The 25,170-nt window shown below is 37.2% G+C and overlaps 1 non-coding gene across 1 annotated transcript; it reads right to left on the reverse strand.

Annotated features, from left to right (window-relative positions):
• Positions 1–10,917: 10,917 nt before the first annotated feature.
• Positions 10,918–11,007, reverse strand: Phum_PHUM016610. The gene has a single exon (XR_009833504.1). It is a non-coding gene; the product is annotated as a microRNA, putative (microRNA).
• Positions 11,008–25,170: the final 14,163 nt, after the last annotated feature.

The following is a 25,170-nucleotide window of genomic DNA, read 5'->3' on the forward strand; positions in this document are numbered from 1 at the left end:
ATGTACGGATTACCTAATGTTCCAGGAGGGCATCGACAAAGAGCTTGATGATTGTGAACTGAACATTCAGCTCTTGAAGAGCAAGGATTGTCATACAAACATGGATTAATACATTGAGCATTAATACAAGATCTATCAAATGGACAGTCGTTGTTGCTACGACATCCGACAACAAAACATCTATCTCTCGGATTACCACGGTAACCACTTAAGCATTTGCATTCTGCTTTGTTTCCTACAACAAAACATTCTGCATTTACGCCGCATGGGTCGTCAATAATACAAGGATTAACACAGTTTCCATTGTAGCAGGATTTTCCTGAATCACATTCTGAATCACTGCGGCAACCGATTGTGTTACAAGCCACATTTGGATTTCCTTCGTATCCTTCATTACAAGAGCAAATTGGTCGGTGATTTTGAATAGTACACTGTGCGTTTTTACCACAATTACATGGATTTCTGCAAAGTCGGTTGATACAAGTTTCATTGTAAGAACAATCATCGTCAGACGTGCAACCTGGTGGCATTGGTGTCACAACTGAAAATAACGGCGATTTATTAGGTTAATGGTTTTTTTTAATTACTTTTGAAATTTTTTTTGGTGTAAAACACTTTCATATTCGAATGAGTAAAAATTTTAATTATTTACCTGGCAAACATTCTCCGTCGGAATTAGGAACCCATCCTTCTGCGCAAGTGCACACCATTGTTCTCACAGGTACGGAGTTCAAAACACTACACATAGCTGTGTTGGAACATGGTTTCAATGCGTTACAAGGATCTACGCATTCATTGTTAATACAAGCCAATCTATTTGGACAGTCTGTATCAGTTTTGCATTCAGGTTCAAACAATTTCACAGGGGTTCTTTCACAGAATTCCATTGGATTTCCTTCGGGTAGATGATCAGGACATCTACAAGCCGCAGCGTGATTGTGTACGTAGCACAACGCATTGGAAGCACACGGCGATTGTGAATCGTAAGAACATGGATTTACACATTGATGATTAAGACAAGCTCTGTTGCTTGGACAGTCATGATCACTATGGCACTCAACACGTTCGCATTTAACAAATGGACTTCCGTCAAAACCTGGCGGGCATTTACATTGCGAACGATGATTAGATCCGAAACAGATGGCATTCGTGGCACAAGGATCTTCAATTATGCAAGGATTAAGGCATTCGCCATTAAAGCACTGTTTGTCATATGGACATTGGCTGTCAGATTCACAATGTAATTCAAGACATTCGTGTTGTGGATTTCCTGAATATCCTTTCTTACAGAAGCAGGTGGCATAATGATTAGTAACTTTGCATTCGGCATTTAATCCGCAATTGCAAGGACTGACGCACAACTGATTAATGCATGCTTCTGTAGTTGGACAGTCTGAATTAGCAGCGCATCCAATGGCGACCGACTCAGGAGCTAATTTTATAAAAAAAAATTTTTACATAAATAATTTAAAATTACAAAAAAAATATAAAAAGGTTGCTCGAATTTACTTTTTTTTTAATACTTACGTGGTTGACACTGTACTCTAGGATCTCCTACAAAACCAGGTGGACATCTACAAACTGGATTGTGATTTTGCACGTAACAAAATGCTCCTCTGCTGCATGGATCACCAACAGCACAAGGATTTACACATAATTGGTTAATGCAGCTCTTATCATTTGAGCATTCATCATCGTTTGAGCATTCAGGCAATGGTAGTAAAACTGATACTTTGGAAACTAAAATAAAAATTTTTGATTTATAGTTTTTTTTTTAGAGAATCGTTTTATCAAATTTTTAAAGCTTGTAACTTACTTGCAGAACATTCGATATGAGGATTGCCAACGTAGCCTGGCGGACAAGTGCAAAGAGCTCTGTGATACTGAGATTTACATTGGGCGTTAATACCGCAGAAATCTACTCTACAGGCTTCAATACAGCTTCCACGTACACATTTGTCAGAATCAGAACAGTCCAAATCCGAGCGGCAACCAGGTTCAGTGAGAACTATAAATTAAAATGCAAAATTTTAAAGGACAGTTTTTTTGGATAAATTTTAATTTAGATAAAAAAAGTATTGTCAAATATTTACCGATTGGTCGACATCTGCCATCCTTATCGGCAATGAAATCAGATGGACATTGACACATAATACTTCTTATAGGTATGGTATCGAGCACTCTACACTCTTGATCTACAGAACATACGTTTTCAACAATGCATGGATTTTGACATTTTTTATTTATGCAGCCGTGTTGACTCGGGCAATCAGAATCTTGACGACATTCTGGAGCAGCAGACTCGACATTTTGTACAATAACTCGCGTTGCTATAAAAAAAATTTTTTAATTCAAGTTAAACGGTAAAAATTATTTCATTTTTGTAAAATAAGTTAAAATTTAAATTTACACTAACCGTGACATTCCAAGTAAGGATTACCAGCAGTACCAGGTGGACAAGTACACGATGGTTGATGATTACGTCCAACGCATTGCGCAGTATTTGCGCAAGTGTCTTCTGAACATACTGGCCTACATAAACGGTTCAATCGATCACACGCTTCATGATCAGCACAATCTTCGTTATACTGACAAATGGACGTGATGCAAGATACGAATGGGTCTCCTTGAGTTCCAGATGGACAAACGCATTGAGCCTGGTGTAATTGAACGCGACATTCAGCTCCACGTCCACACAGTACAGATGAGTGTAAACATGGGTTGAGACAGTTTCCATTAACGCAGGCCTTGTCGTGTAGACAATCCGAGTCTGATGAACATTCGGCTAAAAATTTCAATTTAAATTTTGAGTATTAATGAAATAAATTACTTAAAAAAGGTTAAAAAAAATTTTAATTAAAAAAATATTACCTTGATAACATTGTACTTGTGGATTTCCAGCCCATCCTTCTCGGCATTGACAAGTTGGATGGTGTTGATAAGTTTCACAAATAGCATTAGTACCGCAAGGATTGGCAAGTGTACAAGGATTTTGACAGCGATTGTTGACACATGATTGATCATTTGGACAATCGGTATCGAATGTACATTCGGGTCTAGGTAGGGCTTGAAGTTCTGTAAAAAATTATGAAAATAATATTAAGAAAACTGTGTTTTAATCAACTTAAACAAACGATTGTGATGTTTTTGCATTTCCATCTACCTTTGTAACAATTGATGAAAGGATCTCCAACGTAACCTGGTAGACATTTGCAAACTGCACGATGATTGAGTGCTTGACATTCTCCATTTTGTGCACAAGGATTAGAACTAATGCAAGGATTGACACATTGTTTGTTCAAACAAGTTTCACTTGCTGAACAATCATCGTCGTTTTTACAACCAGAAACTTCAACCGGCCCTAAAAAAGTCAAACGTATATTAATCATACTTGTAAGATTTATAATCAATACTAGAAAATCTAAAAATTTATCTTATTTATTTATTTTTAAAAAAATTTTTAAATAAAATTCGATCGTGATACTCATAAAAAAAAAAAAAAAAACGAATTCCCCCATAAATATTTAAAAAATAAAAATTTTTGGATTGGAAAGCGAAAGAAGAAGTTTTCTTATTTTATATAAAAGACATAAAAGAATTTTTTTTTTGTCATAAAAATTTATGTACACTGTACAAAACCCTAAAAAAAAAAAAAAAAAAAAATGGGTGTACCACACATGAACCTGTCCAAATTTTTAAATCCTGTTGACAAAAAAAACAACAAAATAATAATTAAATTTTCAAATGAATGAATGATTTTTTTTTAATTTTCCCGCCCTTATTTTTAAATTACGTGAATTTTTTGTTCTTGAAAATTTTTTAATGGCTTCGAATGCTTCGATTTCAGACTTAATAAACAGATTTTTTTATGAAAAAATACCTCGTTTGCATTCTACGTCGGCATCTCCCACAAATCCAGGTAAACAGTGACAGCTCATAGTTCTTAATGGTAAAGTATTGACAACAGTACACTCAGCATTTTGTGCACATGGACGAGTTTCTATACATGGGTTTTTACATTCGCCACTGAAGCAAGCCAATTTCGATGGACAGTCGGCATCTTGTTTACATTGCGAAAGATCTTCCATGGGTGCTAAAATATGATAAAAATTAATTTTTAATTAATTTTACGAGGTGAAAAATTGTAATTTGCAAAAAAAAAAAAAAGTTTAAATGTACTACCTATGGAACAATCTATTTGTGGATTTCCTGTGTAACCAGGAGGACATCTACAAGTTGCACGATGATAATTAACCGTGCAAAGAGCTGTCGGTGCGCAATTACATGGAGATTCACATCGTTCGTTTCTGCAAGCCAAGTTGTAAGGACAGTCTTCATCTTTTGTACATTCTGGTGGATTACATCTAACGTATGGATCTCCGTTATAGTTGTCTCTACAATAACATCTCGCTTTATGGTTTCCATCGGCTCTGCATTCGGCATTAACACCGCATTGAGTGTACGAGCATGGATTTTCGCATTGTCGGTTAACGCATGCTTCCCTAGGTGGACAATCTCCATCAGATCTACATCCGACTAAAATTTAAAGAAATAAACATTTTAATAAAAATTATCACGAAAAAAAAAAAAAAATTCATCGATTGTTATTTGAAAAATTATACAGCATATTTCTACTTTTTAAATGCTTACTTTCGAAGCAATAGCTTTGAGCATTTCCTGAGAATCCTTCTCTACAAGAACAAGTTGGACGATGAAGTTGTACGCGACACTCAGCGTTTCTAGCGCAAGAGTTTGGATTTTCTCTGCACGGATCGACACATTTTTGATTAATGCAAGCTTTGTCATTAGTACAATCACTGTTATCTGTGCATTCTGGTCTTGGAAGTTCAACAACAGGTGCACGAAGTCTACAGGCTATTCTAGAAGGACCTTCATATCCCGGAGGACATGAGCAAACAGGATTGTGATTAACAACATTACATATTGCATTAACACCGCAAGCACCAATACAAGGATCTCTGCAATGTTGATTATAGCAGGCCTTGTCGCTTGAACAATCTTGATTGATGAGACATTCCGGATATGTGCATACTGCTTGTCCGTTAACTACTCTACACTGACCATTAGCGCTGCATGGAGACGGATTGCAAGGATCCAACGGTAACACTGTTAAAATTCGAATAATATTAATTAAAACGTAATTTTTTTTAAATTTAAATATTATATCGTACTAAAATTTGAAAAAGCATTTTATATATTATACCTGGTTGTTTTTTGCACTGAGTAAACGGATCTCCAACTAAAGGTGGAGGACAGCTGCAAACGGGACTGTGATTAATAACTTGGCATATAGCCTCGTATCCACACACTCCCGGACATGGATTAATACATTTAGAATTGACACAGGCTTTGTCTCTCGGACAATCGGCACTTATGACACATTCTGGCCTACAACCACTTGTACTTGGATTTCCAAAATATCCAGGTGGGCATTCACAAAGAGCGTTACCATTTGAAGATGTACATATAGCGTTGGGTCCACATGGGGAAGGATTACATGGATCAATAACTTGTGGTTCTTCTATAGAATCAGATTCATTCCATGATTTAAAAATTATTTTTAAAAAATTTATAATTATCAAAAATTTTTTGTATACTCACGTCTCACTGGTATGGGTTGACATATTCTAAAAGCGTCACCTGAAAATCCTTCAGGACAACTACATATAGGAATATGATTAGAAACTGTGCAAATGGCTCCAACTCCACAAGTTCCTGGACAAGGATCTTGACATTTGTTTCGAATGCAAGCTTTGTGCATTGGACAGTCACTACCGACCAAACACTCTGGTCGACATCCTTCGTAAGGATTACCGTGATAATCCTTATCACATTCGCAAACAGCCGTTGTATATTCGATTCTACATCTGGCGTTGGGTCCACAGGGGGATGGATTACAAGGATCGGTTGGTATAAGAGGTGTTTTTGGTGGAGCTGTAAATTTAAAAAAATTACATATTACTCAATGTTCAAAATAAAATAAATTTAAAATATTAGGCTCATTTAAAAATTTTAATATGAAATATTGATTTTTAAAATTTTTTTTTCATTAGATTAAAATATTTAAATGAGCCAATATTGTTTTAAAGCACAAATACATTCATGCACCATCACCTTCCCCACAATAAACTACAAACATTTACATGCAAAGGTAGTAGTTAAACAGTAATATAACATGCAATAATTATTTTATTTATCTTAAGTTATAAATACCAGACGAAATTTTTCCACTATTTTATTTTTTTTTTTATAAGTTAATAAAAATTTTTTAAAAAATTATTATTATTTTTTGTAAATTAAATTTTTAACCGTTTTCCCGATTTTATTTCAAATAAATTTTTTATTCTTACGAGGTTTAACGGAGCAATAGCTAAATGGATCTCCTTCGTAACCGTTGGGACATAAACAGTTGGGTATATGAGCCACGACGCGACATTCGGCTCCAGCTCCGCATGATCCGGGACATGGATCGCGACATTTTTGATTGATACATGCTAACTGTGAGTCACAGTCAGAATTCAAAACGCATTCGGGCCGGCAATTTGGAGGACTTCCAATAAAACCGGTAAGACACGAACACGAAGGCGTTCCGTCGGAAGACACACGGCACTGAGCATTTAAGCCGCATGGATTTGGTTGACAAGGATCTCTAGGAGATTCTTGTAAAGGTGTTGTTTTTTCAGCTAGAGAAGGCAAAGAAGAAAATTTAGAAAGAAAGAAAGAAAGATAGAAAGAAAAAAAGTACAACAGAGAAAATACATATAGCTGTAGAAAAAAAATTTAATAAATTTGTAATTTTTAAAATGATCCTTACGGATGGGGTAACATCTGGAAAATGGATCTCCAGTATATCTCGGTGGGCAACTGCAGATTGGATTGTGGTTAATAACGTTACATTTAGCTCCGAAACCGCAAGTTCCTGGACATGGATCAACACATTTCTGATTTATACATGCTTGGTTCAAAGGACATTCTGCACTAACAACACATTCTGGTCGACATGTTGGGGGTGCTCCAATGTAACCGTTCAAACACGAGCAAACAGCTTGTTGATTTATTTCTCGACATTGACTATTAGGTCCACAAGGTGAAGGATTACAAGGTTGCGTCACAGCGGGTTCTAAAATAATTTACGATTTTAAAAAATTTATCCTTTTTTTTTTCAATAATTGATTATTAGGAAAAAAGGAAATGGCATCTTACTCGGTACTACGCGACAAAGAATAAACGGATCTCCTGTGTAACCAGCCGGACAACTACAACTTGGAACATGTTGTATTACTTCACATTGAGCTTCCTGTCCGCATGTACCCGGACATGGATCTTTACACTTATTTCTTATACAGGCCTTATCTCTCGGACAGTCTGTGCTTAATATACATTCTGGCCTACATTCAACAAATGGATCTCCGTGATATTCTGGTATGCAACTACAAACACCGTCTTTACAAACAGCATTCGCTCCACATGGTGAGGGATTACATGCATCTAACTGAACTGGTTGTTCTAAAGATAAAAGTACAAAATTTTAAAATTTCATGCGCAACAGAAAAAAATAGATTTCTAATTTTATAAAATATCTTACTTTCAGGAGGTTTCGGGTAACAATAACTGAATGGGTCACCGGTATAATCTTGTGGGCAACTGCAAACTGGAGTATGGTTAATAACTGAACATTTTGCGCCAACACCGCACGATCCAGGACAAGGATCTCTACATTTCTCTTTGATACAAGCGAGATTGGCACTACATTCCGAATTAATTAAACATTCAGGTCTACAATTTGGTGGACTTCCAATATAAGTGGGTTTACATGAACAAGATGGGATTCCATTAATATCCCGGCATTCAGAATTCAAACCGCAAGGAGATGGCACACATGGATTAACATATTCCTGTTTGACGGGTTCTTGAGTAAATGCTGGAAAAATAACGTTCAGTTTTAATGTTGATTTCATTTTGGGTTTGCCGATGACCAAATAATCTGCGAGGTAAACATCATCAAGAGTTTTAACTATTAACTTACTAGGAATTGGGAAACAACGTGTAAAAGGATCTCCGGTGTTACCAGGTTGACAACTACAGATTGGACTGTGGTTAATAACAGTACATTTCGAATTAAGACCACAGACACCGTTGCAAGGGTCTACACATTTTTGATTCAAGCAAGCAAGATTGTGAGGACATTCTGCACTTGTGACACATTCCGGGCGACACCCTGGTGGTGATCCAACGTATTTTGGCAGACAAGAGCAAACAGCTTGACCGTTTACTTGCCTACATTGACTATTGGGTCCACAAGGAGATGGCACGCAAGGATTTTCGGGTTCAATATGGGCGACAGCTAAAAAGAAAATTTTTAAATAAATATTTTTCTCCTTGATTTTTGAAAAACAGCATCACTTTTTAAAGAGACAACTAACGTTTCAAAATGAAGCTGCAATGCCTGAATGGGTCTCCAGTATATCCTTCTCTACATATGCAATTAGCAAGGTGGTTAATTACTTGACAATCAGCATTTTGTCCACATGTTCCTGGACATGGATCTTCACATTTATTTTTTATACAAGCTTTATTAGATGGACAATCTGTACTAATTACACATTCTGGTCTGCAACTTTCATATGGATTTCCTGTATAGTCTTCTATGCATGAACATGCACCAATACCGTTTCGTTCTCTGCATATAGCATTAGCACCACACGGTGAGGGTACACAAGGTTGTAGCCTTTCAACAGGAGTATCTTCCGCTGTAAAATGGGATAGTTTTTTGTAAATTTTGTCTTAAACTCTCTCTTCAGACAATTATCAAAAAGTAACATACGTTTTTTAAAGCACAATCTGAATGGATCTCCAGTGTATCCCACTTGACATTGACAATTAGGAGTGTGACTTATTACGCGGCAATCTGCATTTTGTCCGCAAGTTCCCGGACAAGGATCTTTACATTTATTATTAATACATGCCAAATGATCAGAGCATTCAAAGTTGCTAACACATTCTGGTCGACAATTAGGAGGATTGCCAATAAATTCTGGAATACATGAGCAGGAAGGATTTCCATTAACTTCCCGACATTGAGAATTTGGTCCGCACGGACTTGGGTGGCATGGATTTACAGGTGCAGATTCCACAGCTTGGACTTTTACTATTAAAATATTAAAATGTAAATTAAAATTTTATTTATAAAAAAAAAATTATGTATTTTTAAATTGTAGGCGAATGGTATACCTGGTGCTGGATAACATCTCAAAAATGGATCGCCTGTGTAACCAGGAGAACAAGTACAAATTGGATTGTGATTTACAACCCGGCAAACTGCTCCTATTCCACAAGTTCCAGGACAAGGATCCCTACATTTTTGATTTGAGCAAGCTTGATTTAAAGGACATTCTGAACTAACGACACATTCTGGACGGCAAGAAGGAGGAGCACCTATAAAGCCCGGTATACAAGAACAAACAGCTTGTGAGTTTATTTCTCTGCAAATACTGTTTGGTCCGCACGGAGATGGAGCGCATACATCCTTAGGAACTTCTAAAAATTTGATTTTCAATCGTTAAGTGAAAATAAAAACATTTTTCGCGAAATTTTATAATTTAAAATTCAATATGTTATGAAAGCAAACCTTGTATAGTGTAACAACCAATGAATGGATCTCCTGATGTTTTTTCAGGGCAGGTACAGATAGGAATATGATTTACAACTTCGCAAGAAGCACCTTGACCGCAAGTTCCGGGGCAAGGATCTTTACATTTGTTTTTAATACATGCTTGATTTCGTGGACATTCAGTGTTAAGAACACATTCTGGTCTACATCCACCGTAAGGGTCTCCTTGATATTCAGGTAAACATGAACAAATACCGTTATCGCAACGAGCATTCGAACCGCAAGGTGATGGATTGCAAGGATCAGTTGCCTGAACTTCTACAGCTATTTTAAAAAGAAATAATTTTAAAATATGTGTACTTTATAGGGAAGTAAACAAGTTTTTATTTATATAATCGCATAATTCTGTATTCTTACGTGGTGTATAAGGTGTGCAATGAGAAAATGGATCTCCTGTAAAGCCTTCTAAGCATGAACAGACCGGAATGTGATTAAGTACATTACAAACAGCTCCAACACCGCAAGAACCGGGGCATGGATCTCTACATTTTTCACGTATGCAAGCCAAATTGCTTGGACATTCAGCACTTAAAGTACATTCTGGTCGGCAATTTGGAGGACTTCCCACGTAACCCTGTTGACATGAACAGGATGGGGTTTGACCGTGACTTTGACAAATAGCGTACAAGCCACAAGGCGATGGCACGCATGGATTAATGGGTTCTTGCTGTACTAAAGTGGTGGATACAACTAAAAATTTTTAAGAAAATAAAATAAGTAAATTGTAATAATTAGAAAAAGGTGTTAAAAATGAACATCTTGTATAATCCTACCAGGTATTGGGTAACATCGAGTAAATGAATCTCCAGTAAAACCAGAATTGCAACTGCATATCGGACTATGATTAATAACCTCACAGCGAGCGTTTTGACCACAGGTGCCTGGGCAAGGATCCGTACATTTTTGATTTATACAAGCTTTATTCAAGGGACACTCTGAACTTGATGTACATTCTGGTCTACAACCAGGTGGAGTTCCAATATAGTTTGGTAAACAAGAACATACTGCTTGATCATTAATTTCTCTGCATTGACTGTTAGGTCCGCAAGGAGATGGAGTACAAAGGTTTTCAGGTTTAGATTTTACAGCTGAAAGTTTTTCATAAATAAAAATAGTTAATTGAATAATAAACACAGAGGAATTTTACGATTTTTAAAAAAGACTCACGTTCTAATGCCAGAATGGTACAATAACGGAAAGGATCTCCCGTATATCCTTGATGACAAACACAAGAAGGTAAATGATTAACCACTTGACAGTTTGCATTTTGACCGCAAGTTCCTGGACATGGATCAATACATTTACTTCTTATGCAAGCTTTATTAGATGGGCAATCGGTACTTAATATACATTCTGGTCGACATCCTTCATAAGGATTTCCAATATAATCATCTAAACATTTACATGATCCGGCACCATTTTGTTCTCGGCAAATGGCGTTAGCTCCACAAGGTGAGGGTATACAAGGGGAACGTTTTTCTTCCAATACAGGTTCAGCTAATAAAAATTACGTTTAAAATTATAATATTATAAATATAAGTCATTCTTATTATAGTTTAATATTTTTGAGAAACATACTGTAAGGATGGCAGAAGCTAAACGGATCTCCTGAGAATCCAGTAGAACATTGACAGTTGGGAGTATGACTTACAACCCTACAAATTGCGTTTACTCCGCATGTGCCAGGGCATGGATCTTTACACTTCTGTTGAATACATGCCAAATGGCTTGGACATTCTGAATTACTAATACATTCTGGTTTACAATTCGGAGGAGTTCCAATATATTCTTGAAGACATGAACAAGATGGACTACCATTAATGTCTTTACATTGAGAATATGGTCCGCAAGGAGATGGGTGACAAGGGTTACTTGGAACAATATTTTCAACTGGTTCTAAAAAAATTTAAATTCAAAGGGTTAATGAACACATCTTTTTTTTTTTATCTTTTCCTCATTAGTTCAAACGAAATAAATACGAAAAACTTACTTTGATAAACAAAGCAATGAATAAATGGATCTCCTGTAAATGATGGTGGGCAACTACAAATTGGATTATGATTAACTACTTGGCACACGGCTCCTATTCCGCATGTTCCTGGACATGGGTCTTTGCATTTTTGGTTTGTACAAGCTTGATTTTGTGGACATTCTGAATTAACAACACACTCTGGTCTACAAATAGGGGGACTACCAACGTATCCTACTATACAAGAGCAAACAGCTTGTTCATTAATTTGACGACATTGACTGTTTGGTCCACAAGGCGATGGAGAACAAACGTCTTTTGGTGCAATATCTATAAAAATGGGTATAAAAAATGTGTAGGATTTTGTGATTTTTTAAAGTTATTTTTCTCGTAAAAGATTTTTTAAGAAAGTTTACCTTGAATAGGATTACAAATTACAAATGGATTTCCTGTTGTTTTTTCTGGACAACTGCATATTGGAATATGATTAACCACGTCACAAACAGCTCCGCCGCCACAAGTTCCAGGGCAGGGATCTTTACATTTGTTTTTAATACATGCTTGATTTCTGGCACAATCAGTGTTAAGGACACATTCAGGGCGGCAAGCTACGTATGGATCTCCTTGATACTCAGGTAAACAAGAACATACTCCATTATTACATTGTGCATTGGGTCCACATGGAGAAGGATTGCACGGATCAGATGCTTGTACGGGTTCGACAGCTTTAGAAAAAGAAAAAAAAATATATTTAATTTATTACTTTATGCAAAAATTGTGTATAAAGTAATAAAAGAAATGATTCTTACGTATTGGTGCAGGGTAACAATTTGAAAACGGATCTCCAGTGTATGAGTCTGGACAAACACATATAGGTGTGTGGTTGATAACATTGCATTTAGCGTTTACACCACATGAGCCTGGGCATGGATCTCTACATTTTTCGGTTATACAAGCTTGACTACTGCTACAGTCTTGATTAATTATACATTCTGGTCGGCAATTGGGTGGTGTACCTATGTAATTTTGCCGGCAAGAACAAGACGGTACTCCATTTACATCTCTACATTGTGAATAAGGTCCACAAGGAGATGGTACGCATGGGTTTGATGGTATTACGGCAGTATCGAAAACAGGTTCTAAAAGTTAATTTGAAAATAAATTATTCCATATATAATAAGACCTTAAATCAAGTAAATATTTTTATGCTTACTTGGTATAGGATAACATCTCAAAAACGGATCTCCAGTAAAGTCGTTCTTACAAGAGCAGATAGGGCTGTGATTAATAACTCTGCAAATAGCATTTACTCCACAAGTGCCAGAGCAAGGATCTGTACATTTTTGTTTAATACAAGCTTTGTCTAATGGACATTCAGAGCTTGATACACATTCAGGTCTACAGTTTGGAGGTGAGCCAGTGTATTCCGGCAAGCATGAGCATACAGCTTGACCGTTTATCTGACGACATTGACTGTTGGCACCACAAGGGCTGGGTTGACATGGGTTTTGAGGCTCGTTTTGAATTGCTACAATTTTTATTATTTTTATGAACAACATTTAAAATTATTTAGAATACTACGCTTTGCAAAAATTAACTTACGTTGTGGAGGTAAAACACTACAATATTTAAATGGATCTCCCGTAAATCCTTGCCTGCATGTACAAGAAGCTAAGTGATTGACGACTTGACAATCTGCATTTTGTCCACAAGTGCCCGGGCAAGGGTCTACACACTTATTTTTAAGACAGGCTCTGTTAGATGGACAGTCAGTGTTTAGTACACATTCTGGACGACAACCTTCATAAGGATTTCCTTGATAATTTTCAAGACACGAACAGGATCCGGCTGCATTTTGTTCTCGGCATATAGCATTTGCACCACAAGGTGACGGTTGACAAGGCTTTGGAATTTCTTCCGGATATGAAACGGCTAAATATGAAATTAGTTAATGATTTTTTTTTTTTTTGAAAATCACATTAATAAAGGGTTTGAAACAAAGTATACCTTGTACAGGGAAACAAGATGAAAACGGATCTCCAGTGTTTCCTGGCAAACAGAAACAGTTGGGTGCATGACTTACGACTCGGCACTCGGCATTTAAACCGCAAGATCCTGGACACGGATCTTTACATTTTTGATTAATGCAAGCCAAATGATTAGAACATTCTGAATTAGTGACACATTCGGGTTTACAATTTGGTGGTACTCCTACATAATTAGGCAAGCATGAGCAAGAGGGACTGCCTCCAGTGTCTTTACATTGTGAAAATGGCCCACAGGGAGATGGCTGGCATGGATTTTCCGGTTCAGAAAATAATGGTTCTGAAAATTTTTATTTTGTATATAGAACCTCTGACATCAACAAAAAACTTAAGTTTCATTAAGTCTTTATAACTTACTTTCAATTAATTTACATCTAGTGAATGGATCTCCTGTATAAGATGGCAAACAACTACAAATTGGATGATGATTAACTACTTGACAAGTAGCGCCAATACCACAAGTTCCGGGGCAAGGATTTTTGCATTTTTGATTAGTACAAGCTTGGTTTTGAGGACATTCGGCATTACTAATACACTCGGGCCTACAATTAGGTGGTGTACCAATAAAAGTAGGAACACAAGAGCAAACAGCTTGACCATTAACCTCTCGACATTGACTGTTAGGACCACATGGTGATGGAGAACAAACATCACGTGGCCTGATATCTTCTAAAATATTAAAAAAGTATTTTTTAAATTCTGAAATTAATGAAATGCATTACAAAAGAAAATTTTAATTTTTCTACCTTGAACTTGAGTACAAAGTATAAACGGATTTCCATTTGTTTTTTCTGGGCAACTACAAGTTGGAATATGGTTAATAACTTCACAAAAAGCGTTTTCACCACATGTTCCAGGGCAAGGATCTCTACATTTGTTTCGTAAACAAGCTTGATTTCTGGGGCAGTCAGTATTTAAAGTACATTCAGGTCGACATCCTGTATACGGATCTCCTTGATATTCGGGTAAACATGAACAAACGCCATTATTACACTGAGCGTTTGAACCACATGGAGATGGATTACAAGGATCCGAAGATTGAACTGGTTCGATGACTAAATAGAAATTGAAATTTTAATTTAGTGTTTTCCCTAATTTTATAAATCAAAAATTTTTTATTTAATTTTAAATTATTACTTGTTGGTTTAGGATGACAGTTTGCAAATGGATCTCCAGTAAATCCCTCGGGACAAGAACAAATTGGAGTGTGATTAATAACCGAGCATTGAGCTCCAAAGCCGCAAGATCCAGGACATGGATCCCGACATTTTTGCTGAATACATGCTAAGCTACTAAGACATTCCTGATTTATACTACATTCGGGTCTGCAGTTTGGTGGGCTTCCAACATAAGAAGCGAGGCATGAACATGATGGCACTCCTCCAATATCTCTACATTGTGAATTAGGTCCACAAGGTGATGGCACACAAGGATTAATATATTCTTGAACTGGAGCGGGAGGAGGTGCTGTTAAATAAATTATGTTATAAGATAGTTTTTCAATTTAAATATTGAAAATAAGAATAAATTTGTTTGTTGTTTCTTACGAGGTATTGGGTAACATCTTAAGAATGGATCACCAGTAAAACCAGACTGACAGCTACATATTGGGCTGTGATTAATCACTTGACATTTAGCATTAAGACCACAAACACCGACGCAAGGATCTTTACATTTTTGATCAATACAAGCCAAGCTTTGAGAACACTCTGAACTGACTGTGCATTCTGGACGACATCCAGGAGGACTTCCAACAAATGTCGGTAAGCAAGAACAAACTGCTTGATCATTAACCTCACGACACTGGCTATTTGGCCCACATGGGTTTGGTGAACAAGGGTTTGTAGGTAACGATTGCACAGTTTCTACAAATATACAAAGTTTGGTTTAGAAACTATAGGAAAAAAATTTTCTTTTTTACTGTCTTTTACAATATCTTACGTTCAGGTATTAAAGAGCAATGACGGAAAGGATCTCCAGAATATCCAGAAAAGCACGTGCAGGTAGGTAAATGGTTAACGACCTGACACACTGCGTTTTGTCCGCATGTACCCGGACATGGATCTTGGCATTTATTTCGTATACAAGCTTTATTAGAAGGACAATCAGTGTTGAGAATGCATTCTGGTCGGCATCCTTCGTACGGATTACCAATGTATTCCGGTAAACAACTACATGAACCGGCACCGTTTTGTTCTTTACAAATTGCGTTCGCTCCACATGGCGAAGGAGTGCATGGCGTTGTCCTGTCTCTTTCAGGTTCAGCTAAAATAAAAGTTTTTAGAAAAAAGAGAAAATTATAAAGGAGAAGTAAAGTGAAAAATATAGTTAATAGAAAATAGAATAGCTTGAAAAATAAAAATGAAATAAGTTAGAAAAATTTTTAAGATTCAGTAGTAACTTTTTTTTTTTTTTTTTTTAATATAATTTTTTACGGATAATGTTTATTTTACGTTTTTAAAATGAACCATTGTATAAAATTAAATTCTTACATTGCTGAATTAAGCATCTTAAAAATGGGTCTCCTGTAAATCCTGGTAGGCATTGACAAACTGGAGAATGGCTTACAACTCGGCAGTTTGCATTTTCTCCACATGCGCCTAAACATATGTCTTTACATTTTTGATCTATGCACGCTAAGTGACTAGGACATTCGTAATTACTAATACATTCCGGTTTACAATGAGGAGGCCTTCCTAAATAGCCTGGTAAACATGAACAAGATGGACTACCCTCAATTTCACGACATTGTGCAAAAGGCCCACAAGGTGATGGCGAACATGGATTTTGAGCCGCTTGAACCGGTACTAATAAAAAATATAACGATTTCAATCATCATGATTTTGTCTCAAAATTTTTTTTTTACCTCTTCAATTATAACTCTGTTTTTGAGATACCTACATTCTAAAATACGACACCTTACAAACGGATCACCAGTATAAGAAGGAGGACAAGAACAAATTGGACTGTGGTTTACAACTTGACACAACGCTCCAACACCGCATGTACCAACACACGGATCCCTACATTTTTGATTACTGCACGCTCTGTTAGGAGGGCATTCTGAATTTACAACACATTCTGGACGGCAAAGTGGAGGAGTTCCAATGAAACCAGGAATACAACTACAAACCGGTTGACCATTGATTTGCCTACATAAACTATTTGCTCCACACGGTGAGGGTGAACAGACATCCTTAGGTATTGAATCTACCACAATTAATTTTTACACATTTTTATAAAACCGTTTTTTTTGGGGGGTCATAGTTAATCAAATTTTTAAAAATTACCTTCAGCTATTGGATAGCAACCGACAAATGGATTACCGGTATTTTTTTGAGGACAAGTGCATATTGGAATGTGGTTAACTACTTCACAATTAGCGTTTGCTCCACATGTATTTTGACATGGATTGACACATTTATTTTTAATACAAACCAAAGATTTTGGACAGTCTGTACTTAATACACATTCAGGTCGACAACCTGTGTAAGGATCTCCCTGGAATTCTGGTTGACAAGAGCATACTCCGTTTTGACAAATTGCATTAGAACCGCAAGGTGAAGGATTACAAGGATCGTCTTCTTCAATCGGTAAAATTGCTAATTAAATAAACCGAAATCATTATTCTCAGACATTATTAACGAAAAACCAATTTAAAAAAAAAAAATGTTATAATTCTCACTTGGCGGTTTGATTTGACAATAAGAAAATGGATCCCCTGTGAATCCTTCCGGACAAGAGCATATCGGCGTATGGTTAATAACTGTACATTGAGCTCCAGAACCGCAAGACCCTGGACACGGATCCTTACATTTTTCATTTATACAAGCTAAGTGACTTTGACATTCTGAATTGATTACACACTCTGGGCGACAATTTGGTGGGCTTCCAATGTAAGATGGTAAACAAGAACATGATGGCACGCCATTTTTCTCATGACATTGAGAATGAAGACCGCAGGGTGAAGGTAAACAAGGATTTCGATATTCATGGGTAACTACGGCTGTTGGTTCTGCAAAATTATTGTAATATCATAGTATCTCTACTCATTTTAAAATTAAACAAAGCCAGAAAAAGTTTTAAGGTACTTACTGGGAATAGCATAGCAACGTGTAAATGGATCACCCGTAAATCCTTGTTTGCAAATGCAAATTGGACTGTGATTAATAACATTACACTCCGAATTTACACCGCAAGTTCCAGGGCACGGGTCTTGACATTTTTGAGCCACACATGCTTTATTAATTGGACATTCAGAACTTACAACACATTCAGGTCGACAGCCTGGAGGAGAACCTGAATAATTTGGTAAGCAAGAGCATACGGCTTGATTGTTTACTTGTTTACATTGACTGTTAGGTCCACAAGGCGAAGGATTACATGGATTTACGGGAAGTTTTTCTAAAGTAAAAAGTATTAAAATTAAATTAAAATCCTGACATTTTCAATGAAAAAGTTGTGTGATAAACAAAATAAATGAAAAACGTAAAACGAAATAATTATTCTTACGCTCTTCAGATATAATTGTGCAGTAACGGAACGGATCTCCTGTGTATCCAGATCGGCAAGTACAAGAAGGAAGATGACTAACAACTTGACAATCTGCATTAGGTCCGCATGTTCCAGGGCATGGATCTTTACATTTATTTTTAATACAAGCTCGACTGGGTGGGCAATCAGTATTTAAAACACATTCTGGTCGACAACCTTCATACGGATTACCAATAAAGTCTTCAGCGCAAGAACAAGATCCAACTCCGTTTAATTCTCTACAAATGGCGTTTGCACCACAAGGAGAAGGCGTGCACGGTAAAAGAGTTTCTTCGACCGGATTCACTGAAGAAAAATCAAAAATTTAATTCGGGGATTCGAGTAAATTATTGCGTTGAACGGTTGTTAAAAGATTTACACTCACTCAATATATTTGAACAATGTTGGAAAGGATTTCCAGTAAAACCGGGCAAGCATTGACAATTTGGTGTGTGACTTATTACTCTGCATTCAGCATTAATTCCACAAGAACCGTCGCAAGGATTAACGCATTTCTGCTTAATACATGCCAATTGACTTGCACATTCTGAGCTAGTTACACATTCTGGTCTGCAGTTAGGAGGTGACCCAATGTAACCAGCAAGGCACGAACAAGACGGAGAATCTCCTGATTTTCGGCATTCCGAAAATGGTCCGCACGGAGAAGGTTCACATGGGTTTTGAGGAGCACTCTCAACTACAGCTAAACAATTTTAAAATAAACCGTTACTAATTTCCGAATTGTAAATTATTTTTAGTATTTTAAAATTTTTTTCAAACTTACTAGTAATTAGATGACAACGAACGAAAGGATCTCCTGTGTACGAAGGAAGGCAACTACAAATAGGATTGTGGTTTACAACCTTACAATTTGCGCCAACACCGCAAGTACCAGCGCAAGGATTTTTACACCGCTGATTAAAACATGCTTGATTTAACGGGCATTCTGAATTTAAAACACATTCTGGCCTACAAACAGGAGGCGATCCAATAAAGCCAGGCACACAAGAACAAACAGCGACACCATTTACATTTCTACATTGACTGTTAGGACCACAAGGCGAAGGAGAACAAACGTCGCGAATAACTTGATCTATAAAAAAGTATTAAATTTGTATTCATAAATAATTTTAATTACCTTTAAACCAAAAAGAAAAATGATATAAACCTTGAATAACTGGAGTGCAACTGAAAAATGGATTTCCTGTCGTGAATTGTGGACAAACACAATTAGGAATATGATTGAAAACTTCACATTTTGCATTTTGACCACATGTTCCTGGACAAGGATCTATGCATTTATTTCTTAAACATGCTTTATCTCTTGGACAATCTGAACTAGTAACACACTCTGGCCTACATCCTATGTACGGATCACCAAAGTATTCCGAAATACAATGACATACACCGTTATTACATTCTGCGTTCGCACCGCAAGGTGAAGTTGCGCAAATATCAGTTTCATTATAAACTGGAGCGGATTGAAGTACTAAAAAAAACATTTCATTTTAAGAATGCCTATTCGAAATTTTTTAAACAATAAAATACAAGATACTCACAAGGTTTAAATGAACAGAAAGTAAAAGGATCTCCAGAGAAACCCTCGTTACAAGAACAAATTGCATTATGATTTACAACTGAACAAACAGCATTATTACCACATGAACCTGGGCAAGGATCAGAACATTTTTCTCTGATACAAGCTTGATTACTTGGACATTCTTGATTGATAACACATTCAGGTTTACAATTAGGTGGAGTACCGACATAATTAGATCGACAAGAACAAGACGGAGCACCACCGATATCGCGACATTCGGAGTATGGTCCACATGGTGATGGAACACATGGGTTTACATATTCGTGTTGAACAACCGGAGGAGGCGCTAAAAATTGAATGAATATGTTTAATGAACCAAATTTCGATTATTATCACACAATATAATATAAAACTTGTCATTCATGTGCAACAAACTGATGAATACTAAAAAAATTTAAAATAAACATACGTGGTACTGGCGAACAATTCGAAAACGGATCACCAGTGAAACCGTGTCTACAACTACATATTGGACTGTGATTTACTACACGACATTCCGCATTTCTACCACACGTTCCCTCACATGGATTTTTACATTTCTGATTTATACATGCTTTGTCTGAAGGACATTCCGAATTTATCGTACATTCTGGTCTACAACCTGGTGGTGTACCTAAGTATCCCGGACTGCAAGAACAAACGGCTTGTCCATTTAATTCTTTACATTGACTGTTTGGACCGCAAGGCGATGGTGAACATGGATTACGAGGCGTGTCCTCTACTACCGCTATTCACATAAATTTAACGAATTAAATACATTTTTCAATTTAAATAACTCTGTTTTTAATAGGAAAAACAAAAATGAGTCTTACGTTGTGGTGGTATTATTGTACAATAAGCGAACGGATCACCGGTATAACCGTGTCTACATACACAGTTCGGCAAGTGACCGATTACTTGACAATCAGCGTTCGTACCACATGTTCCAGGACAAGGGTCTTGGCATTTGTTTCTGATACAAGCTTTACTCGAGGGACAATCCGTATTTAACACACATTCCGGACGGCATCCTTCGTACGGATTACCAATGTATTCAGGTAAACAACTACATGAACCGGCACCATTTTGTTCCTTACAAATCGCGTTCGCTCCACACGGTGATGGAGTGCACGGAGTGGGTGTTTCTTCGTATTGAACAGCTAATATTAATAGAATATTTAGTAAAATATATATTTTTTAAGAATAAAGTAATAAGCCCATTTTTCCTAATGAAATAATTTCTAAACTCACGTCTAATCTCGGTACATTGTGTGAATGGATCACCACTGAATCCTGGTAGACATTGACAGTTAGGCGCGTGACTTACTACACGACATTCTGCGTTTAATCCGCACGTTCCGGGACATGGATCTTTACATTTTTGATTTATACAAGCTAAATGGCTACTACATTCGGCATTACTCGAACATTCAGGTCTACAATTCGGAGGGCTTCCAATGAAGTTAGGTAAACAAGAACAAGATGGGCCACCATCTGTTTGACGGCATTCTGAATATGGTCCGCACGGAGACGGTTGACAAGAATTAACTGGTTCCTCTTGTTTGACTACAGATTTTAATAATTAATTAATGTTCGCGTAACGGAATTTAATTGTAAATAAATTTAAATTTGATATAGTAATAAAAAAGTCTTACTAGGTTCGGGTTCGCATCTAACGAATGGATTTCCGGTGTACGATGGTGGACATGAACAAATTGGACTGTGATTTCTCACAATACATTTTGCTCCTACACCACACGTTCCCGGGCACGGATCACGACATTTTTGATTAGTACAAGCTTCGTTTTGAGAACATTCAGAATTAACGACACATTCCGGTCTACAGTTAGGTGGAGAACCCATATATCCGGCGGCACAAGAACATACGGCTTGTCCGTTAATTTGTCTACATTGACTGAATGGACCACATGGCGATGGTGAGCAAACGTCTCTTGGGACGTCTAGGGAAAACAATAAAAATGAGACTTCTGCTTAAGGAATAAAATTCAAATAATAGTAATCATCAAGATCGTTAGTGTACCTTGCACAACTACTGGAGTACAACTGACGAACGGATTTCCGGTATGTCTTTCTGGACACGTGCATATTGGTATATGGTTTACGACACTGCAAATTGCATTCGCTCCACACGTACCCGGACATGGATCTTTACATTTATTACGCACGCAAGCTTTGTTTTTGGGACAGTCGGAACTGGACACACATTCGGGTCTACATCCGATGTATGGGTCACCTTGATATTCGGCAATGCAAGTGCAGGATCCATCGTTACATTGAGCGTTTGGACCACACGGGCTAGGATTGCATGGATCCGATTTCACAGGTTCGATTTCTAATTTTTTTAAAATTAATATAAGGGGGATTTTAATAATTATGAAAATAATCGAGAAAAAAAAGAATGAAAATTTTAGGGTCAATTATTATTCTTACGTTCAGGTTGTGGGAAGCAATTATCGAAGGGATTTCCGGTGTATCCTTGAGGACATGTACAAGTAGGAACGTGATTAATAACGCTGCACTGAGCTCCTAATCCGCAAGAACCAGGGCACGGATCCCGACATTTTTCTCTGATACACGCTTGATTACTTGGGCATTCTTGATTGATAACACATTCCGGTCTACAGTTAGGCGGAGTACCGACGTAATTAGATCGACAAGAACATGACGGAGCACCACCGATATCGCGACATTCGGAGTAAGGCCCACAAGGTGATGGAACACATGGGTTCACATATTCGTGTTGAACTACTGTTTGTGGCGCTAAAATATCAAAAATTATATTTAGAAGAGTTATTTTTCCAACATTACCGGATATTACATTTATATTGATTTTGTATGATTAGAGGTTTTCTGGGGTAGAAAATTTTTAATAAACGTACGTGGGATTGGTGAACAACTGGAAAACGGATCACCAGTGAAACCGTGTTTGCAACTACATATTGGACTGTGATTTACTACACGACATTCCGCATTTCTACCACACGTTCCCTCACATGGATTTTTACATTTCTGATTTATACATGCTTTGTCTGAAGGACATTCCGAATTTATCGTACATTCTGGTCTACAACCTGGTGGTGTACCTAAGTATCCCGGACTACAAGAACAAACGGCTTGTCCGTTTAATTCTTTGCATTGACTGTTTGGACCGCAAGGCGATGGTGAACATGGATTACGAGGCGTGTCCTCTACTACCGCTATTCAGATTAAGTTTAAAAAATTCATAAAGATAAATTTGAATTATTATGAAATGATTTTGATATAAAAAAATGAAAACGAATCTTACGTTGTGGTGGTATTATTGTACAATAAGCGAACGGATCACCAGTGTAACCGTGTCTACATACACAGTTCGGTAAGTGACCAATTACTTGACAATCAGCATTCGTACCACATGTTCCAGGACAAGGGTCTTGGCATTTGTTTCTGATACAAGCTTTACTAGAGGGACAATCCGTATTCAATACACATTCCGGACGGCATCCTTCGTACGGATTACCAATGTATTCAGGTAAACAACTACATGAACCGGCACCGTTTTGTTCTTTGCAAATCGCGTTCGCTCCACACGGGGATGGAGTGCACGGCGTAGGCCTTTCTTCGTATTGAACCGCTATTAATAGTATGATATTACCATAATATTTGTTTGATTATAACAACAATAAAAGAGTAATTCATCGAAATGAAAATCTTAAATTTACAATCATAATTTTTCAACTCACGTCTAATTTCGGTACATTGTGTGAATGGATCACCACTGAATCCTGGTAGACATTGACAGTTAGGCGCGTGACTTACTACACGACATTCAGCGTTTAATCCGCACGTTCCGGGACATGGATCTTTACATTTTTGATTGATACAAGCTAAATGGCTACTACATTCGGCATTGCTCGAACATTCAGGTCGGCAGTTCGGTGGGCTTCCAATAAAGTTAGGTAAACAAGAACAAGACGGGCCACCATCTGTTTGACGGCATTCGGAATAAGGTCCGCACGGAGACGGTTGACAAGAATTAACTGGTTCCTCTTGTTTGACTAAAAAGTTTTTTTGAATTAATAAATGTTTTTGTTATTAAATTCAAATTTTACATATAATAATAAATCTCTTACTAGGTTCGGGTTCACATCTAACGAATGGATTTCCGGTGTACGATGGTGGACAGGAACATATTGGACTGTGATTTCTCACAATACATTTTGCTCCTACACCACACGTTCCCGGGCACGGATCACGACATTTTTGATTAGTACAAGCTTCGTTTTGAGAACATTCCGAATTAACGACACATTCTGGTCTACAGTTAGGTGGAGAACCCATATATCCAGCGGCACAAGAACATACGGCTTGTCCGTTAATTTGCCTACATTGACTGAAGGGACCACATGGCGACGGTGAGCACACGTCTCTTGGGACGTCTATGAAAAACAATAAAAATGAGACTTCCGCTTAAGGAATAAAATTCAATTAATGGTAATCATCAAGATCGTTTGGGTACCTTGCACAACTACTGGAGTACAACTGACGAACGGATTTCCGGTATGTCTTTCTGGACACGTGCATATTGGTATATGGTTTACGACACTGCAAATTGCATTCGCTCCACACGTACCCGGACATGGATCTTTACATTTATTACGCACGCAAGCTTTGTTTTTGGGACAGTCGGAACTGGACACACATTCGGGTCTACATCCGATGTATGGGTCACCTTGATATTCAGCAATACAAGTGCAGGATCCATCGTTACATTGAGCGTTTGGACCACAGGGGCTAGGATTGCACGGGTCTGATTGCACCGGTTCGATTTCTAATAATTTTTTTTCATAGAAAAAAAGAGAATATTCGTTGATGTATTATGATAATCTAATTCTAATTTAACTACAAAGTAATAATATGTCTTACGTTCAGGTTGAGGGAAGCAATTATCGAACGGATTACCAGTGTATCCGTGAGGACATGTACAAGTAGGAACGTGATTAATGACACTGCACTGTGCTCCTAATCCGCAAGAACCAGGACAGGGATCCCTACATTTTTCTCTAATACAAGCTTGATTACTTGGGCATTCTTGATTGATAACACATTCCGGTCTACAGTTAGGCGGAGTACCGACATAATTAGATCGACAAGAACAAGATGGAGCACCACCGATATCGCGACATTCGGAGTATGGTCCACATGGTGATGGTACGCAAGGGTTAATATATTCGTGTTGATTACTGGTTTTGGTGATGCTATACATAAAAGATCATATGTAAGTGTCATCTAATTTAGAAAGTATTATATACGCAATATATATGCGCAATATTATATGAATCATTTCCTTAAA

Source organism: Pediculus humanus, genomic scaffold (assembly GCF_000006295.1).
Source record: "Pediculus humanus corporis 1103172107371 genomic scaffold, whole genome shotgun sequence".
In the NCBI taxonomy this organism is placed as follows: domain Eukaryota; kingdom Metazoa; phylum Arthropoda; class Insecta; order Psocodea; family Pediculidae; genus Pediculus; species Pediculus humanus.